The sequence below is a fragment of the Nomascus leucogenys genome, chromosome 18 (assembly GCF_006542625.1).
Source record: "Nomascus leucogenys isolate Asia chromosome 18, Asia_NLE_v1, whole genome shotgun sequence".
NCBI classification, from domain to species: domain Eukaryota; kingdom Metazoa; phylum Chordata; class Mammalia; order Primates; family Hylobatidae; genus Nomascus; species Nomascus leucogenys.
In genome coordinates, this window is record NC_044398.1 from 39720684 (window position 1) to 39742704 (window position 22021).

At 43.3% G+C, this 22021-nt stretch overlaps 2 pseudogenes across 1 annotated transcript; both read right to left on the minus strand.

Annotated features, from left to right (window-relative positions):
• Window positions 1–6531: 6531 nt before the first annotated feature.
• LOC100600722 lies at window positions 6532–7338 on the minus strand (annotated as a pseudogene). The gene has a single exon (XR_001114842.2). The product of XR_001114842.2 is annotated as a eukaryotic translation initiation factor 3 subunit L pseudogene (transcript).
• Window positions 7339–18483: 11145 nt separating this feature from the next.
• On the minus strand, window positions 18484–19077 carry LOC115831232 (annotated as a pseudogene).
• Between the last annotated feature and the right edge of the window lie 2944 nt (window positions 19078–22021).

Consider the following 22021-nt stretch of genomic DNA (forward strand, 5'->3'; position numbering starts at 1 on the left):
TTCTGGCCATGATGAGATGGGAGGAGGTTCAGACACATCTCATTATACTGCCTCATGTTTATGGTTTAGACACAACTGCCCAGCATTACTGTGAAATTAGAGGTCGTAAGACTGATATAATGGACTCTTTGTGGCAATGAGATACCGAATTATAAACAGGACTGAAGACCACAACAGGTAAGGGTTAAGTCACGCACCCTAAACTTAAAGAATAAACTGTGTTCTAACTGCCACAAGTTAATTTTTCTCTAGCAGCTAAACAAGCACTGGCCCTCAAGATAAGCAATATTAAAATAATTGTAGCTCAACACCAGACACTGACTAACCTCCAACCCCTGTTCCACAAACCATAACTGCAGCTTTGATTGGACAAGAGACTGACTTCAGTAACTTTCTCCTGATAGGAAGACCACCTACAGTTTGTCAAGCTCCTGTAGGGCCAACATAACCATGGCAACCCTGAGTAGTCTGTGAATGGTTGCAGGCCCCTTGCTGGTCTGTGAGAAGTCTAATTTCAAGTACAAGGAGAAATGAAGCCAGCATCTAATGGAGAAGAAATGTCACCTACACTAACATACGGTACAAATATTGATGAAGACAAAACTGTTGCCCTCCTACCAAATGGGAAATTAATCACTGGATACATACAGCTATGAAAAAACTGGACATCAAGATTGTCCATCTCTACCTCTGTGCCAAACTGTAGACTTTCATTAATAAGAATGTATCAATATTGGTTCAGTCATTGTAACATTTACCACACTCAGGTAAGATGTGATTCCAAAAGGATGCTGAGGTGGGGGAAGGGTATATGAGAACTTCCTGTACTACTACTGCAGTTTTTATGTTAATTCAAAACAGTTTCATATAATGTCCATTAATTTTAAAAATGTGGCAGCATTGTTCAGGAAGTGTTTCATTTTAGCTAATGTTTAACAAGCAGCTAAATATATAAATACTACATTGAGATATTCTATGCTATTAAAGCTGAAACAATTTTGAAGTTGTAAATATATCTGATGTAGTTGTAGCACTAGTGTTTGGCTTAATAAATAAAATATGAAATAAAGAATATAGCATAGCAATTTTAGAGTTGTCTGAAATATGAGACACTGAATAATCTAGAATTGTTATGCTTGAATGAACTTAACAATTAAATTTCCACAGTACTTTCAATTGACTGCTTTCCAGGATGCACCCAGTTATGAGGCCAGTGGCAGATTACTCTCTTCCTCAGCTTTGTGTGGACAGTAGATTCTCTTGATCCCTCAAGATCTACTGTCATATCCTGGAGGCAAGATGCTGGGAAATGTACTATAAAAAAGACAGCTTTTGACATCTTCCTGCCAAAGACCATAGAGAAATGAGTAATCATTTATTGACAGTTTAAATGTTTGACCCATTGTTCACCATCTGCATAGCGAAACCCCCTGAATCTCAGTTGGATTTTAACAAGAACCTGCAGTGTGAGTTGCACTCATAACCAACAGACTGACTGTGTAGGCAAATACCTATATTGAGATGAGACAATATAGAAATATTGGAGTGACCAAGAACACTGGGCCTGGTGCATAAAGGTGTGGGTTCAAGTCCTGCTTAGAAGATGCACAAACCTGACAAAGTTAGAGACCTCTCTGTGCCTCAATTCCCGTTCTGAGGTATTGAAATGTTAATATGGCCTATGTTATGTTACAAGGCTACAAATGTTGAAACGGAGGTAAAGCCTTTAGAAGACTGGCGATTCATAAGTGCCCTAAAGTGTTCGATCATTATATGTCTAGAAGAATATGCCAGAACCTTGGTAGTGGTTGAATACAGAGAAGAAACGTGGGTGGCTCCAGGGGAGTGGAGGATGGGATTTTCTTCTTTCTTTCCACGGGTATGATGCTTTACAGCTCATGGAGAATATCTGTTATTTCTTGTGATGCTTACATCAGCCTGGAGGAATGCACAGAGTAGGGGCTACAACCCATATTTGACAGCTCAGGAAAGTGAAATGGAGAGATTTGAAGTGCTCTGCCCAGAGTCACAGCACTGATAAGTGATGGATCTGGCATAAGAAGGTAATTGGTTTTCTGGGGACTGAGGTGTCTGAAGACCTGAGACCTTGAAATAATTCCCTGAGCCCTGAACAAAGAGCTATTTTCACTTGCCTTCTCAATTGCTCCTACCCCAAAGTTGCTTCAGGAATCTGATGCCCTGGAAGAGGTGGCTAAGTCAAAAGAAGAGCTGAAACAATAATGAAAAAAGAATCTTTCAACCTCTAGGTTTTAATCCCTGACCTCACCTTGCAGTATAAGCCACCTTATAATTAGTTGACCATCCTAAGGGACCATGGTCTGCTTGGCCCCATATTAGTCCATCCTTGCATTGATATAAATAAATTCTTGAGACTGAGTAATTCATAGAGAAAAGAGGTTTAATTGGTTCATGGTTCTGCAGGTTGTAGAGGAAGCATAGTGGCATCTGCTTCTTGGGAGACTTCCAGGATCTTTCAATCATGGTGGAACGTGAAGGGGAAATAGGCATCCCATGTAGCCGCAGCAGAAGCAAGGGAGAGTGAGAGCAAGATGCCCCACACTTTCATGCAACCAGATCTCATGAGAACTCAGTTTTGCAAGGACAACACCACGGGGCTGGTGCTAAACCATTCGTGAGAAAACTACCCCCATGAGCGAATCACCTCCCATCAGACCCCACCTCCAATACTGGGGATGACAATTTAACATGAGATTTGGGAAGGGACACATATCCAAACTATATTATTCCACCCCTTGCCACTCCCAAATCTCATGTCCTTCTCAGATTTCAGAATACAGTTATGCCTTCCCAACAGTCTCCCAAAATCTTAGCCCATTCCAGCATTGTCTCAAAAGTCTGAAGTCCAAAGTCTCATCTGAGACAAGGTAAATCTCTTCCACTTGTAAAATAAAAAACAAGTTAGAGTTACTTCCAAAATACAGTAGGGGTACAAGCATTGGGTTACAAACCCCATTCCAAAAGGGATAAATAGTCCAAAAGAAAGGGGCTACAGGCTCCATGCATATTCAAAACCCAGCAGTGCAATGATTAAATCTTAAAGCTCCATAATAATTTCCTTTGACTCCATGTCCCACATCCAGGGCATTGGTGCAAGCAATGGGCTCCTGAGGTCTTGGGCAGCTCTGCCTCTGTGGCTTTGCAAGGTTCAGCCCCCAAAGCTGTTCTCATGGGCTGGAGTTTAGTGCTTGCAGTTTTTCCATGTGCAGGGTGCAAACTGCCAGTAGATCTACCATTCTGGGGTCTGGAGGATGGTGGGTCCACTAGCAAATGCCCCAGTACAGACTCTGTGTGGGGGCTCCAACCGCCTATTTTTCCTCTACACTACCCTAGTAGAGGTTCTCTGTGAGGGCTCCACCCCTGCAGCAAGCTTCTGCCTGGACACCCAAGCTTTTCCACACATCCTCTGAAATCTAGGTAGAGGTGCCAAGCCTCATTCACTCTTGCATTTTGTGCACCAGCAGACTTAACACCACGTGGAAGCCACCAAGGCTTATGACTTACACTTGTCAGAGCAGCAACCCAAGCTACCCCTGGGCCCCTTTAAGCCACAGCTGGATCTGGGGTTGCCAAGAGGCAGGGAGCAGTGTCCTGAGGATGTGCAGGACAGTGCAGGCCTGGGCCTGGCCTCCAAAACAATTCTTCCCTGGGCCTCTGATCCTGTGTTTGGATGGGCTGCCTCAGATCTCTAAAATGCCTTCAAGGCTTTTTATTGTCTGGGCTATCAGCACTTGCCTTCTTTTTAGTTATACAAATTTCTCTAGCAGGTGGTTACTCAGCAGCCCACTTGAATTCTTCTGAAGATGGGATTTGTTTTTTTTGTTTTTTTTTCTACCACGTGGCCAGGCTGCAGGATGCAAATTTTCCAAACTTTTATGTGCTGGTCACCTTTTAAATAGAAGTTCCAACTTACTTCTTTGCTTCCACATCCAAGCATAGGCTGTTAGAAGCAGTCACACCAGTTTTTTTGCTTTGTTTCATTTTGTTTTGTTTTGTTTTTGAGACAAAGTCTCACTCTGTCACCCAGGCTGAAGTGGCATGGCATAATCATGGCTCACTGCACCCTAGACTTCCCAGGCTTAGCTAATTGTCCCATCTCAGCCTCCTGAGTAGCTGGGACTATGGGCTCATGCCACCACACCAGGTATTTTTTTATGTATTTTTGCTCAGAGATGGGATTTTGCCATGTTTTCCAGGCTGGTCTTGAACTCTTGGACTCAAGCAATCTGCCTGCCTTGGCCTCTCAAGTGCTAGGATTACTGGTGTGAGCCACCATGCTTGGCCCATGCCACTTCTTGAACACTGTGTTGCTTAGAAATTTTTTTTTGCCACATATTCTAGGACATCACTCTCAAGTTCAAACTTCCATAGATCCCTAGGACTTGGATGGAATCCAGCCAAGCTCTTGCTAAGGCATAACATGTGTGACCTTTGCTCTAGTTTCCAATAAGTTCCTCATTTCCATCCAAGACCTCATCAGCCTGGACTTCACTTTCCATATCATTCTCAACATTTTGGTCACAACCATTTAACCAGTTTCTAAGAAGTTCTAAACTTTCCCTCATCTTCCTGTCTTCTTCCAAGTTCTCCAAACTCTTTCAACCTCTGCCCATTACCCAGTTCCAAAGGTGCTTCCACATTTTCAGGTACCTTTATAGTAATGCCCCACTCCTCCATACCAATTTTCTGTACTCAGCCGTTCTCACATTGCTGTAAAGAAATTCCTGGCCGGGCACGGTGGCTCACGCCTGTAATCCCAGCACTTTGGGAAGCCAAGGTGGGCAGATCACGAGGTCAAAAGTTCGAGACCAGCCTGACCAACATGGTGAAACCCTGTCTCTACTAAAAATACAAAAATTAGCTGGGCATGGTGGCATGCATCTGTAATCCCAGCTACTCAGGAAGCCAAGGCAGGAGAATCACTTGAACCCAGGAGGTGGAGGTTGCAGTGAGCCAAGATCATGCCACTGCACTCCAGCCTGGGTGACAGAGTGAGACTCTGTCTCAAAACAAAAAAACCCCCAAAACAAAACAACAACAACAACAAAAAATTCCTGAGACTGGGTAATTTATATAGAAAAGAGATTTAATTGGCTCAGGGTTCTGAAAGCTTTACAGGAAGCATGATACTGACATCTGCATGGCTTCTGGGGAGGCCTCAGGAAACTTAGAATCATAACAGAAGGCTAAGTGGGAGCATGCACATCACAAGGCCAGAGCAGGAGCAAGGTAGGAGGAGGTGTCACACACTTTTAAACAACCAAATCTCACTGTTGCAAGAGCAGCAACAAGGGGATGATGCTAAACCATTTATGAGACATACACTTTCATGACCCAGTCACCGTCTCATCCAGTCATCTCCAATATTGAGGATTACAATTCACCATAAGATTTGGTCAGGGACACATATCCAACCTGTATCAGCCCCCAAGCTGGCTCAGAACTCAGGACCTTTTAAACCAATTGCCACTTGAAGGTTGTGCCAAGAATCAACTTCCATTCAATTGACCAACCCTTCATGAGCAGCTAATTGAAATTAACTGAAAATATAGCTATCTGGGCTGATGCTTTAGTGGCTTAATGAATTAAATCTATGACCCCAACCGTCTCACTGGCTTAATCAAGCAACTATCTGAACAATCTGGACTAAGGCATACTTGAGAATGGGAAGTGTCTAGATAAAGTCTGTTTAAATAACTTGGAAGTCAAACCTGATGAAAAAGATACTTGAATTTAATTAGACATAGGCACAATGTATTCAAGGTCATGAGTGGACATTGTATTATAGAGGAATGTAAACATGAAAACTAGCACATTAAGCAGGTGGATATATGGCTCCTAGTATGAGGTTGGTGCAGTAATTGCGGTTTTTGCCATTGAAAGTAATGGCAAAAACCACAATTACTTGTGCACCAACCTAATAGCATGGGAAGTTTCCTGATTACATGCAACAATTAGACATATCAAAAAGTTAAGAGTACAAAATCATGTTACATCTGAGAAAAAAATTTTTTACCTTTGAGATCAATATTTTGGTATTATAACAGCAGAAATAGAATATGAGGGAAGAGTTAAAAGAGCTGAGGGAAAAGTTGAAGTACAAAGTTACCATTCTAGCCAAGTAAAAAGATATACCTTTTGAAGGGGAAAAGAAACAAAGGGTAATGATGTGTGATCTGTAAATAATGTGTAAAAAAATATAGTAAAGGTTGAACTTCTGAGATACAAATCTCAGTTTTAAAGTTTTAAAAAGAAACAGATTTGAGAATTAAAAATTATTACTACGTGTAATCTCATTGAGAGCAAATATTTTTGTTTTTTTTCTGGCTCCAAAGATCTTTTACTGATATCCACTTGAAACACTTCGGTCCTTAACTTGTTAACTGAGTTGACAGGCTGATGGCTGATCTAGGTGAAGGTTTCATGATAGCAAAAACACTTCCTGCCTATAATATATCAAAACAGGTTCCTGAATAATGTGTGTGAATGTCGTCAGGGTCTCTGTCCCATCTTCTTCAGGGTTCGATTAAGCTCCTTGAATTTGTGGATCCGACGGATGAAGAAATCCCCATAGCGCCTGGAGACCTTGGTGTCCGCGATGTGGATCATGTCCTTATCAATGCAGAAGTCAACCTCTGAGGCTGACTGAAATTCACCATCCAAGATTGAGATACCGCTGGTCCACACCAGGTTCTTCATCTTGTGTTTGAAGACAAGAAGCTGGATCCCGAACTCCTGCTCTGTGAGGTCCAGGAAGGCAGCCAGCTTGGCCACAGGCATGGTGGTGTAGAGCTTGAGGAAGCTGCGGATGGTTGAAAGGTGGGCCTGCTCCTGTACTTCATCAGAAAACACCTTCAGCTGCTGCAGGAAGGGCTCTTTGTGGTAGTTTGGGTGCACATTATCATAGTTGGGCACTACAGGTGTCAGGAACTTGGGGCAGGAGTAACTGAAAAGTTCTTCATAGACTTGTGGGTCACCTTTCTGCATGTGCAGCATCTTGTCCCTGTATTTCTCCTGCAGCTGGAGGTGAATGCTCTCATCGATACTCGTGGGGTACATCATGAGGGCAATGGCCAGCAGTGCATGCATCTGCTCATTCTGCTTGTTAATCATCTCATACTTGTATGTGGTCCTCTGGAACATGCTCTTGGTCCCCTGGATGTAGAGGAGGATGTTGGCGAAGACCTGGATGGCATCCTGGTAGCGACACATCATCAAATATGCAAACCCAACATAATAGTATATGGTGACCTGGCACTCTGGCACACGGGAATACGTACTCTTTTTGTTAAGTTCCATGGGGAACAAATCTTAGGCTTATTTAAAAAAAATTTAGTTGGATATTAATGTATTTTTAATATTTATTTATTTATTTTCATTTATTTATTTATTTATATATATATTTAGTTATTTATTTTTTTGAAACAGAGTCTTCCTCTGTTGCCCAGGCTGGAATGCAGTAGCGCAATCTCGGCTCACTGCAAGCTCCGCCTCCCAGGTTCACGCCATTCTCCTGCCTCAGCCTCCCGAGTAGCTCAGACTACAGGTGCCTGCCACCATGCCCGGCTAATGTTTGTATTTTTAGTAGAGACGGGGTTTCACTTTGTTAGCCAGGATGGTCTCCTTCTCCTGACCTTGTGATCCACCCGCCTCGGCCTCCCAAAGTGCTGGGATTACAGGCATGAGCCACCGCACACGGCTGTATTTTTAATATTATGGCTAATTTTAATAAGACTTTATAAACAAATCTAATCCCAATCAATCTTGACAGCAAAAGAATTTTGTAACCTTTTATAATACTTTTGTAACCTTTTATTATATTTCTACAATTTATATTAATATATTTTTATTTTAATTTTTATAACTATATTTTTATTTTATAATTTTTGTATCCATTTAATGTTATTTATCGTTTAAATTTTTCTTTAAAACAATCCCTCAAAACCTCTAAACTAAGCAAAATTATATTTCCCACCATGAAATTTCAGTTTCTTTTCCTAAAAATCTCCAGATTTAGACCACTCTAATATTTGGTTTCAGATTTTGACTTTAATACTCAGAAGATTTTGATCTATAATTTCCCTTTCATGGAATGTCTCATACTGTATTTGGTATCAATATTCTCCTCAGCTGATGAAGGCAGTGTGGTTGTGTTTTTTCTGTATCCCATGAAACATTGCGTACAAAAGTGGTGTGGGGAAACAGTATATTTTTCTAAAAATAGGAAAATATTTAAGACAAAAAGCTTGGTGGATGAATCAAAAGTACAAATCAGTAATAATACTATAAAACATGTTCATAAATCCATAGACAAATTGGAGTGGGGGAAACAAAAAAATGAGGAAGACATTTTGAGTACAAGTGAACTGGCCTATTTGAAGAAACCACGATCAGAAGATGAAAGTGAACATGCCTCAGCAACAGTACATAAAATTCCCCATATTTGAGCGTTCTTTGTATGACATTCCGAAATTGACAAATACTGTCAAACTTGAAGCTTGAAGCTCACAGAGTGATGGTTAGAATGGAAGGCAAGATATGCCTCATCACATGATCACAGTGATAGGTCACTGTAGAATTTTCAAATGAATACATGCCACACTATGGGGTCCAACTGCTGCTATTTTGACATGGGTAAAAGGGTCACTTAGAGTATATGTTGCATTTCAAAAACTGAATCTCAGACCCAAAGTATTATTCTCTGTGTATGAAATAAATGTTAAATGAGGAAAAAAGACCTCTCAAATATATTTGATAGTGAACATTTTAGAGTGAAGAGGGAAAAAGCTAACATGTTGAGAATAAAAGGAGTTCCATGCTTGAGTTGAAATGCCCTCCTCAACCATTTCTACTGTTCCTGAATCACTGGACATTTCTAGATTAAATAATTTAACATTTGTTCCAGATTTAGTTTAAAAAGCAATGTTATAAATTTAGTTTGAAAAAGTAATTATATAAAACCTTCTTTTATCACTTATGTATATTACCTACTTTTTCTCTCTATGCAACTAAGTTTATGTATTTCTTATTTCTTATTTCTGAATTCTTATTTCTGAATCTCTTTGAATTTATTGAGAGATCCTCTATTCATGTATGCATAAAAGGCTGGCTATTCACTGAGACATTAAGAAAAATGAAGCACTATATGTTCAACAGTGGGTTGTTTGAAAGCATATGATACTTTTTTTAATGGAAACTTCTGATAACCCTAAATTCCAGGATTAAATATGTGTTGTGGCACATCAATCAGCCTGATCACACACATTCTTATGATCTGGTCATGAGAATTAGGAAAGGGAAGGGAATTGACAAGCCCTTTAAACATGCAACAATGGAAAATTCTAAAATAAACATGAGAGAGTTGTCATGTCTAAAACAAAGTAGATACCCATTTTAGATATGAAATAGTTCAGTACAAATTTCCATTACTGCTGATTCATTACAAGTTTCTAGAACTATTTTATCAAATGGGTCATTGATGAGATATAAAAACTGCGTTAATATAGATGTTGCCATTTTTTCAGGGATTATTTAATTGACGGGGTAGTTGACAAGGTTGGGAAAGGAATGTGTAATGTTTCCTCACTCTGAGTATAGAATTTTAATGGTTAATCGCTAGATAGAAAAATGTGTATGTGTAAGGCACCATCATAAACATACATATATATGTCCAGTGACAGGAATTTCATCACTGCCTGTCTCATATGAAATTTAAGATTTAGTGGTGAAACGTAAGAAAAACTAGAAAACAGAGTCACATCTCTGAATGCCCAATTAGGGGAGAAAATAAAAAAGATTTGGTAATATATGAAGAAAATAGAATTATCTGATTAAAGGAACAGCATTCAAAGAGCAGATCAGACTTTCATTTCGTTGAGCAAAATACTTTACTTCCTGCTGTCACCTGAGTGTCCACAGTGAATGAAGAGTAAATGAATAAATATAAGCAAAGCCCTTAAAAATCTTCCTCACAAGGCTGGGCGTGGTGGCTCACGCCTGTAATCCCAGCACTTTGGGAGGCTGAGATGGGCGGATCACGAGGTCAGGAGATCGAGACCATCCTGGCTAACACAGTGAAACGCCGTCTCTACTAAAAATACAAAAAATTAGCCGGGCGAGGTGGTGGGCGCCTGTAGTCCCAGCTACTCGAGAGGCTGAGGCAGGAGAATGGCGTGAACCCCACGGGGTGGAGCCTGCAGTGAGCCGAGATCGTGCCACTGCACTCCAGCCTGGGCGACAGGGAGACTCTGTCTCAAAAAAAAAAAAAAGCTTCCTCACAGTGTCAGTGCTATATGATTGTTAATTAATAAATCTGGAAAGATGTGCAGAAACTTAACCATTGTTACTTCCAGAGGCAGAACCTGATAGGCTGTGGAAGAGAGAAAGAAGGAAACCTAGATTTCAATGTATGTTATTTTGTACCTTGTGAATGTCCCACAAGTGTGTTATTCTTGGTGCTTTTACTGTGAATTTTTTTAAAAGAAAGAACCACCACCATAAAATAATGCATAAAACAACCATTTTATTTTGTTCATGGTTCACAGGGCTAGGAAGAAACAGAAAAGATGGCTTATTGCTGCTTATTGGTGTTTGGGGACTGCAGAGAAGACTCATCGGCTGGAGTTGAATCCACAGCAAAGGGTTGGCATCATCTGTAGGTGACTTCACTCACATGTCTGCAGAGTACATGGGGCTTGGCTGCAGGACCCCCCAGGTACCCTGGGATTCCAGGTAGCAGAGCAGTCTCAGGACATTCAGAGCTTTGACTTGATGATCAAGGGCACCGTAGGTGAGTGACCTGAGTGAACCAGGCAGATGCTCATGGCCTTTTTAAACATAACTTTGGAAGTCACACAGCATCATTTTCATGTCATGTGTCAGTGACAAGTAAGCACTAGTGTCCAGTCTGGTAAGGGTGGGCATAGACCCCCAAATCTCAAGGGGAGAATAGCAAAAAAATTGCAAACATTTTTAAAAAGCCACATGCATATTCTAGTTTAAAACTACTCAGGTTTTTTTTCTCTTTTGGGCTTCCCACCACAGCTCTGGGGTGATCTTAGGGCTTATGTTTCCTCCCCAACTTGGAGGCAGCAGAAAAAGGGACTTTGGTAGTGGTTGTGGCCAAGGGTCTTTTGCTTATGTCCTGGGAGATCCACCCAAGAGAGATGCAGGTCAGCAATCGCCCAGTCTCACTTATAAGTGGGAGCTAAATAATGAGAACTCATGGACACAAAGGGGAACAGCAGACACTGGGCCTACATGAGGGTGGGGTAGGAGGAGGGAGAGGATCAGAAAAAATAATTATTGGGTACTAGGCCTAGTACCTGGGTGATGAAATAATCTGTACAACAAACCCCTGTGATACAAGTTTACCTACATAACAAACCTGCACATATCCCCCTGAACCTAAAATAAAAGGTTAAAAAAAAAGTTCTCAGTAGCAGAGATGCCTCTCAAATATGTGATAAAAGATTTGTTACTTTATCACATAGGCCAGGGGTAAGGTAATTGTGGGTTTTACTTCTGCCTCAGTCCCTGTGAGTTGATTGATAAGTAAATGCAAATATTCAGGGAAACTTACTGAAGCGTTATGGGACAATAAAAGCTAATGTCTGCCTTAAATGTTTCTCTGTCAAGGAACCATTTAATTGACTCTGTTGGATTTAAAAATCAGAAGATTTAGGTCAGATGCAGTGGCTCACAGCTGTAATCCCAGCACTTTGGGAGGCGGAGACAGGTGGATCACCCAAAGTCAGGATTTCGAGACCAGCCTGGCCAACATGGTGAAACCCCACCTCTACTAAAAATATAAAAATTAGCTGGGCGTAGTGGCAGGTGCCTGTAGTCCCAGCTACTCAGGAGGCTGAGGCAAGAGAATCGCTTGAACCTGGGAGGCACGGGTTGCAGTGACACAAGATCGTGCCATTGCATTCTAGCCTGGATGACGAGTGAAACTCCATCTCAAAAAAAAACAAAACAACAACAAAAAAAAAAATTCACAAGATTTAACTATTTGGAATGGAGAGAAGGCTTTATTTTTTATAAGTGGTTACGGCCAGCAACAGGCTGAGAAGAATGCCTCTGGCTAAGACCAGGGACCAGAGACAGGCACTTTGAAGGAGATAGGTTGGGGTAGGAGCATTATGCTGGACAAGTTAGCTAAACATACATCTTCAACAGGTTACAAGAGGGGCTATGAATATGCATGAAGGTGATCCTGACACATGTGTATTGAACCAATATACATGTAACATATGACCCATGTTCACTTTGGAATGGAGACCTAACATTTGAATGTATTATAATTAGACCCCATCAGTCAAAATGTCTTTACAGGACACGAAGGCACTCAAGTGTGCAACCTCTGTAAACCCAGCCAGAACCAATTCATGGTGAGTGGTCTTCTTATCAGGAGAAAGTTACTGAAATCAGTCTCTTGTCTAATTAAAGCTGTAGTTACGGTGATTGGGACAGGAGTTGGGAGCCAATTAGTGTCTGGTGATGAGCTACAATTGTTTTTATTTTGCTTATGTCAAGGCAAGTGTTTATTTAGCTGCTAGAGAAAAAAGAAAAACCTTGTGGTGGTTAGACCATTGTTAATCTTTAAGTTTAGAGTGCTTAACCTAACCCTTGCCTGGCATGGTCTTAGGTCTTGTTTATAATTTGGTATCTCATTGCCACAAAAAGTCCCTTCTGCCAATCTTATGATCTCTATTTTAACATTAATGCTGGTCAGTTGCTGTGTCTAAACCACAAACATGAGAGGGTATAATGAGACATGTCTGACCTCCCATCTCATCATGGCCAGGAACTCCGTTGTAAGATTTTTCTGGGGTCCCCTTTGCTAAGGGGAGTGTCCTTCAGTTGGTGGGGGCTTAGAATTTCATTTTTAGTTTACAATTTCCGCAAAGGGAAAGGCTGCTGATAAACCTTAAACATCCTGCACTTGTGTTTCAAAGCAATAAATCGGACCTCTTAAGTACTAATGGAGTTGTATGCAATTTGTATGGTGGCCAGTTTCCCTTCTAGCCTGAAAGCCCTGTGAGGACAGAGGTCTTGGCTTTTTTATTCCTTAACAGTTTTCTTACCCCCAAAAAAGTATGTAGCAGCAGCTACACAGATGAGAATCTCTCTCTTTGTTCCCCACAGTTTCTACCTTGAACAATTCTCCCTGCCAACATTCAGCATCACCCTGTAGCCTTATAGTTTCCCCAACATCTAATATATGTTCTTCCAGTAACTGGAGACTGAGATGCTGCAGGGTCACACAGTTGTGTTCTTAGCCGAATGACAAGCAAGGCTTTGTTGGGCTCTTTTTACATTATTCACCTTAGAGTCCAAGCTGACCAACTCAAAACTATACACATGGGGCCAGAAAATCATCAGCCTCTGAGGGTCAGCTATATGATCTTACAAGAGCTCATTAGAGATGAAAAACTGCTTTGTAAATTCCAAAGCATATCTCTAGCTCAAGATTGCCTCTCTTAATATTGTCTCCTTTTCTCCAGTGGCTCCAATAGGCAAAAACTATAGCAAAAATTGTTAATTTTGGAGACTTGTTCTGTTTCCAGTATTGAGAATTTAAATTCCAAGCTGCCCACTAGCTGCAAAAAGCAAGGAAGTTGTGTCACACTCACTTTCCTCTGCAGCTTTTCCTGATAAGTGTGTTCCCTCTAGAATTTATGAAATTGAAAGCATTTAACATTTTATATCAATTTTATCATATTAATACATCTAGATGTAATAGCCACAAAACACAAAGCCATTAAACATTTTTTTTTCTGTTGCAAACTAAACCCATAGCAGTAAATCCAGCATTTGCAGTTAGGTTAGCATTACTGCTGTGGGAAAGATTCAGATTGGAAAGCAGATGGGGGAGGGTACAGGGGGTGGCAAAAAAGGAGGCAGCTCTTGCAACACGGCAGCAGCTGGGCTGAAGAAGAGGCTGGATGGAGTCTTGGCGCCCTCCACACCCTCCCACCCCAGCTTTGCTCCAGCCCTGAGAACTAACATTTTTGGGGCCACCTAAGACTCACCGTTATAATTTGTCACGTTGTTTTTTTTTTTCCTCCCACCTGGAGAAGAGAACAAAAAACAAAGCCAATCCCCAGATGTATATTTTCCCCCTCACTTCATCCAGCACAGCTCAAAGAAGCCAGGGTTGGATCCATTTCTAACCCCAAAGGTCAGTGTGGCTTCTAACAGCAGGTGGCAGTTCAGCTGCTGCTCTCAAACCATGGAGGGCTCCATAGACACCCAGTTATCAAAGGCTTATCACCGTTCCCTTTCATTCTTCCTTTTCCCAAACAGTGATGGAGCCAAATCTTAGTGAGTCAGGGTTGTTCTAGCAAATTCCACTTCTGGGCCAGGTGCAATGACTCATACCTGTAATCTCAGCACTTAGAGAAGCTGAGGCAGGAGGATCACTTGAGGCCAGGAGTTCAAGATAAACCTGGGCAACATAGCAAGACCCTATCTTTATAGAAAAAAAAAAAGAGCCCAGGATGGTGGCAAGTGCTTGTAGTCCCAGCTATTCGGGAGGATACATACCTGTAGTCCCAGCTGAGGCAGGAGGATTACTTGTGCCCAGGAGCTCAAGGCTGCAGTGAGCTATGATTGTGCCACAGCACTCCAGCCTGGGTGACAGAGTCAGAAGTAAAAAAAATTTGCTTCTGATGCCAACTGTATTGCGAATTCCCAAGAACACTTCTGGGCTAAACAAATTGCTAGGAGGACTGACAGGACTTGGCATATAGTCACACTATAGCTATGACTTATTACAGCAAGGTCAGCAAAGGGGAGAGGTCACAGGGCCATGTGCAGAGGAAACCTGGCACCAGCTTCCAGGCATCCTCTCCTAGTGGAGTCACATAGGATGTGCTGAATTCCTGCAGCAACACGCTGTGATAACAAATGCAAAATGTTTTCACAGAAGCTCCTTAGAGACTCGGTGCCTGAGCTTTTTATTGGGGGGCTGCTCATGTAGACATTGTCTATTGTGCACAAATCAAAATTCCAGATTCCCAGAAAAAAAGCAGGTGTTCCACAGAAACCATATTGTTTAGGTACAGTGAGCCATTTGATCAGTGAGGGTGGAGGGAACCCTTCTGAAATCCAGGTTCCCAAACCTTCCCAAAATTCACATTCCCAGATACCAGCCAAGGATAGGATAGCCATCTCAGGCCACTTCAATGGCAGCTCTACTTCAATTGATTTTTTCTTTTTTTTTTTTGAGATGGAATCTCACTCTGTAGCCAGGCTGGAGTGCAGTGGTGCAATTTTGGCTCACTACAACCTCCAACTCTCGGGTTCAAGTGATTATCCTGCCTCAGCCTCCGGAGTAGCTGGGGTTACAAGCACGTGCCACCACTTCTGGCTAATTTTTGTATTTTTTTTAGTACAGACAGAGTGTCACCATGTTGGCCAGGATGGTCTCAATCTCCTGACCTTGTGATCTGCCAGCCTCAGCCTTCCAAAGTGCTGGGATTACAGGCATGAGCCACCATGCCCAGCCACTTCAATTGATTATTAGTTTGCAAGTTTGTAATGCTTTCAATGGTTCAACCCCTGTTTGATGTTAGTTCTGAGTTCAGACTTGTGAGTGACAGACACACTAAGGCAGCTGCGAGATTATCAAATTCACTCAGCTCAATTTTTGTGATGGTTGCTATTATCTATTTTTATTTGTGAATATTTGAATGCCAAATACCAAAATTCAAGCATAAACTCTGTGATGAATTGTTTGAAAAGCGGAGATTTATTACATGAGAAAAGATTCCTTTTGAAGCTTTTCGTGCAGTATGCAAAAATAGAGGAAGGCACCAGCACATAGTAACAGCTAAACATGGAAGATGTATGATTTCCTCAACTAATACTGTATAAAGTGGTAAACAAATTTTTTTATTAAAAAGAATTCAAGCCGAGTGCAGTGACTCACACTTGTAATCCCTGCACTTTGGGAGGCCTAGGTGGGCGGATTGCCTGAGCTCAGTGGTTCAAGACCAGCCTAGGCAACATGGTGAAACCTTGTCTCTACTAAAATTACAAAAAATTAGCAGGGCGTGGTGGTGAGCACCTGTAATTCCAGCTACTCGGGAGGCTGAGGCAAAAGAATTGCTTGAACCTGGGAGGTGGAGGTTGCAGTGAGCTGAGATTGCACAACTGTACAACAGTGTCACCTGGGCGACAGGGCAAGACTGTCTCAAAAGAAATAAAAAATAAAAAGAATTCAGATTGAGATATAGTAATTGCAGTGGAAGTTGTAAACATCTGCCACACTATATAACAGCAGCAGTCTTTCAGCTCAAATGACAATTTGAAAGTACTACTGCTAGAAGTATTTTCTGATTCCAAAGATGCAATCAAATTTTGAAGAGCCAGGATGAAATCTACTGCAACAACAACAAAAGTAATAGCTTCACTATGATCACAGAGATGATCAATGATCTAAATGCCTCACCTATTTTCAGCAGAGCCATGGATACAAGTAATCACAAGGCAGAAGATATTTTCCCTTTGTTTCTGAACTGCTTTTGGTGGCGATAACACAAATACAAATTGTGGTTGATGTTTGCATAAAGGCACAGACATGCTTGGTCCAAGCTGAAGTAAAGCATGGATGATTCCAAGTTGTGGGCCATCCTGCCCACATTCCACATCATGAGGTCCAAATAGCATCTGATGTTCTTTCCATTTTCATTGAAGTAACTGTCATAAAATTGTTCTCTTACTTCAGCATTTACACTATTAGAATTGAGTGATTAAAGGATTGTTTGATTTTTTTTGGCATTCGATATTCTTCGTTTCCTTTGTAGTTGGAAACTCATTGGCTCCTGTAGCTAACACAGTTGAGAAAGTTGTTAGTTTATGTAAAGTCTTGAAATAATATTTTAATTCTCAAGAAAAGATTCCAAAATTTTTGTTTACTTTAAAAATAATCCATTGATTGAAGTTTACTTGTTTTTTGTTCAAAGTTTTTTTTTTCACTAGGAAACAAATATTTTATTCCTTTTTTTTCTGTTGTTCAGACAGATTGTGATACAGAAAACAGCAGTCTGGCCACAGAGGCTCGGTTGGTTGATTTCCACAGGCACATGGAGGACAGGAAAGGCAGGATCTCATTTGAGCTCCTGCTGTCATTATGACCTTTGACCTCTTCCTGTACCACCTGCAGCAGTGCTGCATGGAGCCTACTGGGTCTCTAACCTACCTACCTCACCTCTCTGACCACTGACAGGCAGCACAAAGGATGCAGGAGTTCTCTGCTGACCAAGGGGACATGGACAGAGAAGCAAAGGCCCCTTACTCTCCCTCTGTCTATTCCAGTGTGCTGGCCACAACAGAATGGGAATCCTTCAGTCATCACCTGCTGGAGACTCAGCTTCAGGGATGGGAGCCTGTGTCCACAAAAACTGGGCTGTAGATTGAAGTCTCAGAAGCAGGAAGGTTGGAGACGGGTGGGGTACCAGAGCCCCTGTGGTTATTGCTCATAAGATATGTAAGGGCTACATTCCCCAAGGGCAGATTAGAAGCCCTGGGCCTGGGCTGGGCATGGTGGCTGACACCTGTAATCCCAGAATTTTGGGAGGCCAAGGCAGGTGGATTGCTTGAGGCCAGGGAAAACCCCATCTCTATTAAAAATACAAAAATTAGTTGGGTGTGGTGCTGTGTGCCTATAATCCCAGCTACTCGAGAGGCCCAGGCACGAGAATCCCTTGAACCCAGGTTGCAGTGAGCTGAGATCATGCTACTGCATTCCGGTTTGGGTGACAGAGTGGGACTCTGAAAAGAAAAGAAAAAAAGCAGCAGCCCTGGGCCTGGAATCTCTGGGTGCTATGTGAAAGGCAGGGCAGATGGTGCTCCCTGGGGCTTCCCCAGGGAGAAAAATAACCATGGAAGTGTATAGTAGCCTCCTGAAGGCAATGCTGGGCTCACAAACTCCTTGCTTTGCTTTGTATCTCTAATTGCTGATCTTCAGAACAGACTGGGGTTGGAGTGGTATAAGGAAGTGAGGTTCTTGTAAGAGGAGTGAAGAGACTCCATGAAGAAAGATGACGAAAGTGGTGAAAACCTTCCCAGGTCCCAAGACAACTGGAGACTCCTGCCCATGCTCTAAAGGGAAGGAGCTAGACTCTCCAGGGAAAAAAGCAGACTCCCAGGAGTGAGAGGTGATGGGGGGCAGAGAGGAGCAAATGGCCACATGGCTCAGCCTCTGCCTAGGAAAGCGAGTCCACAGTTCACTAACAGTAATAACCATGAACAAGTAGCCATGAACACTGCAGTCAGCAAACACACACACAGACACATCACAGGAGTTGGAGGAGCCTGCAGGCTGCAGTGGTGAGTCAAGAGATTAGTTGGATTATCAGGTGGAGGAATGGTGTTAGAAGGGACAGGGAAGGGCATGGGAGGACACACAAGTTATTGGCTTCTCTTGGGGAAAGATTTGTTGCTGAAGTGGCTGTTTTCTTAAGCACCAACATTTGCATCTAAAAGTTCAAGCAGCTGCCTTCAGGTTCCAGAGGCTTCCCACTGGAAGGCTGCACTTCATTCAGCTCTCTGCTTTCTGGAGCTTTGTTGCATTTGCAGTGATGAGGTTCTCCACCTGGGCTTCCTCCTCTCCTGGGGGTCCCGGGCTTCTGATTGAAACTGCACTTGCATCTGCAACCTAGGATAAGGAGGATCCCAGTGGAGAAGAGGAACACAGCACATACCAACCCCCTAATCCTCAGGATCTGGTAGTCATAATGAAAAGGGTCAATTTCCTTCTCCCTCTCAACTGCGCCGGCCAGGATAATGTGGGCCAACAGGCTGCATAGAAAGACCAGCACTACCTCCATGGTGCCCACACAGTCAGTCCCCTCTGAGATGATCCCAGGAGAATGTGTCAAGTCCCAAGGAGCCTGGGAGTGGCATGTTCATAGTTTTCAATCTCTTTAGAGATAGGATTATGCAAATTGAAAGAGCAAACAATGTTACTGAAATAATCCATGGCATAATGGAACCTGAATCATTTCTTTAAAGAAATAATGGAGACTGGGTGAGGTGGCTCACACCTGTAATCCCAGCACTTTGGGAGGCTGAGGCGGGTGGATCACTTGACGTCAGGAATTCAAGACCAGCCTGGTCAATATGGGGAAACCTTGTCTCTACTAAAATATGAAAAATTAGCCAGACGTGGTGGCATGTGCCTGTAATCCCAGCTACTGGGGAGGCTGAGGCAGGAGAATCACTTGAATCTAGGAGGCGGAGGTTGCAGTGACCCGAGATCATGCCACTGCGCTCCAGCCTGGCAGACAGAATGAGACCCGATCTGAAAAAAAAAAATGGAATATTCACAAGTGTCAAGACTGTTCTTAAAATGGAAAAACATTAGGCCGGGTGCCTTGGCTCATGCCTGTAACCCCAGCACTTTGGCAGGCCGAGTCAGGCAGATCACAAGGTCAGGAGTTCGAAACCAGCCTGGCCAACATAGTGAAGCCGCGTCTCTACTAGAATTACAAAAATTAGCCGGGTGTGGTGGTACAAGCCTGTAGTACCAGCTACTTGGGACTCTGAGGCAGGAGAATCACTTGAACCCAGGAGGCAGAGGTTGCAGTGAGCCAAGATCATGCTACTGCACTCCAGCCTAGGTGACAGTGAGACTCCCTCAAAAAAAAAAAAAGAAAAGAAAAAGAAAGAAAAAAAATTATGAGCAGGAAAATAAATTGTGACTTGAAGTGATAATCATTACTGTACTTGCCATGATGTCTTCTGAAATACATCTCATCCCTTGAATAATCTGATTCTTTTACGTGGATGGTATTAAATGCTTTTCCAGCATGGGAACAAGTGGTATTATCATCAGTGGTGGTAAAGAAGGGAATAGAAGCTGGACGCAGTGGCCCACGCCTGTAATTCCAGCACTTTGGGAGGCCGAGGCAGGCGGATCATGAGGTCAAGAGATCGAGACCATCCTGGCCAACATGGTGAAACCCTGTCTCTGCTAAAAATACAAAAAAATTAGCCAGGCTTGGTGGTGCACATCTGTAGTCCCAGCTACTCGGGAGACTGAGGCAGGAGATTTGCTTGAACCCAGGAGGCAGAGGTGGCAGTGAGTTGAGATTGCGCCACTGCACTCCAGCCTGGGTGACAGAGTGAGACTCCGTCTCAAAAAAAAAAAAAAAAAACTGAATAGAAATGGAGAAAAATGCTTCTTTTTTGGTCAGTGGACATTTATTTTTTATTTTTAACTTAAACATCAATAGCTGTTGGAGTACAAGTGGTTTTTGGTTATGGATGAATTATAAAATGGTGAATTTTGAGATCTTAGTGCACCTGTCACCCGAGTAGTGTACACGGTACCTAATGTGTAGTTTTTTGTTTTGTTTTTTGAGACTGAGTTTTGCTCTTGTTGCCCAGGCTGGAGTGCAATGACGCGATTTCGGCTCACTGCAACCTCCACCTCTCGGATTCAAGTAATTCCCCTGCCTCAGCATCCCAAATAGCTGGGACTGCAGGTGTGTGCCACCACGCCCAGCTAATTTTGTATTTTTAGTAGAGACGGGGTTTCACCGTGTTGGCTAGGCTGGTCTCGAACTCCTGACTCCCGCCTCCGCCTCCCAAAGTGCTGAGATTACAGGCGTGAGCCACCGCGCCTGGCCATGTGTAGTTTTTTAGATCTCCGGCCTCCTTCCCACCAGCCCCCTTCTGAGTCTCTGAAGTCCATTGTGTCACTCTGTATGCCTCTGCGTACTCATAGCTTAGCTCCCACTTATAAGTGAGAACCTACGGTTTTTGGTTTTCCACTCCTGTGTTACCTCTGTCAGTGAACATTTTAAAAAGTTATTGTGATCAAGAGATCCAACACATTCCTGAAGAATGGAAAATGCAGGTTTGCCATGAAAGATAGTATTACGTGGTTTAACAAATAAAATTCGAAGAGCAATTCCGAGTTATCTTTACAACAGTGTACAGGCTGGTAATGCTCATGTCCAGAGTGTTTTCTCACGGTGAGCGTCCAGTGGACCAGAACCAAGCAAGTGGAGCCACAGGTGCAAGTGGAGGTAGTGCTGCGGCAGCCCAGCAGCAGCGCAGCGGCACCACAGGAAGCCACCATGTCTGGAGAAATTCCACTCCTGAATTCTGTCAAAGGAGGAAGTGCTGAGGACAGCCAAATTATCAGGGAGATGTAATTCATAAGAAACCTGTGTAATTTAAGTACTCATAATTTATTTCAGCTAACGAATAAAACTGCAGCACTGCACTGGGTGCATCTGGGAACTAACTACCCAATGTAGCTGAAACGTCAGGCCATTTCGAAACGAGCGGCGCGGCGGCTTCTGGGAAATGTAGTCTGCACTTTCTCAGGGAGCGGCGCAAGGGCTTGTGGGAAATGTAGCGTGCACTTTCTAAGGGAGCGGCGCGAGGACTTGTGGGAAATGTAGTGTGCACTTTCTGGCGCCGGTCGCGGGAGCCGTTTGGGGCCTTCTGCGCATGTGCGCGGTGTGGCTCCAGGTTTTTCTCCGGTGCAGCCTGGTAGGGAGGGCTCCCGGCATCTCCCTGCGTCGGGGCGGAGGACGCGGAGGGTAGAGTACGGGAGGGCTGGAGCGAGAGTGGACTGGAGGTTCCGCTTGGCCTGGAGGTGAGAGAGGGAGCGGCTTTGTCGCCTGGCCTGGTTCTTCTGCTCCCGAAGGGAACGCGCGGTCCCGCGCCTGTGACAAGTGAGATTGGATTTTCTCCTCCCTGAGGTGAAGGATGCCCGGAGGCCTCGGCAGGACCGCGCGGAAATGGGCCTTTTGCCCAAAAGATGCGTGCTTCTCTCCTTATTCTTTCCCCTCAGAATCTCGCTGTCTCCTTCCAACCACCTGTGGTCGGCATCGCCGCGTTGTCACTGCGACGCCGAGGCGAGCGGGGTGGCGGGAAGCACCTGCGGGGCGGGGAGGGACCCTGCGGGCGCGGAGTCCACACCCAGCCTCTGCCCAGCGTCACCCCGCTTGCTGTG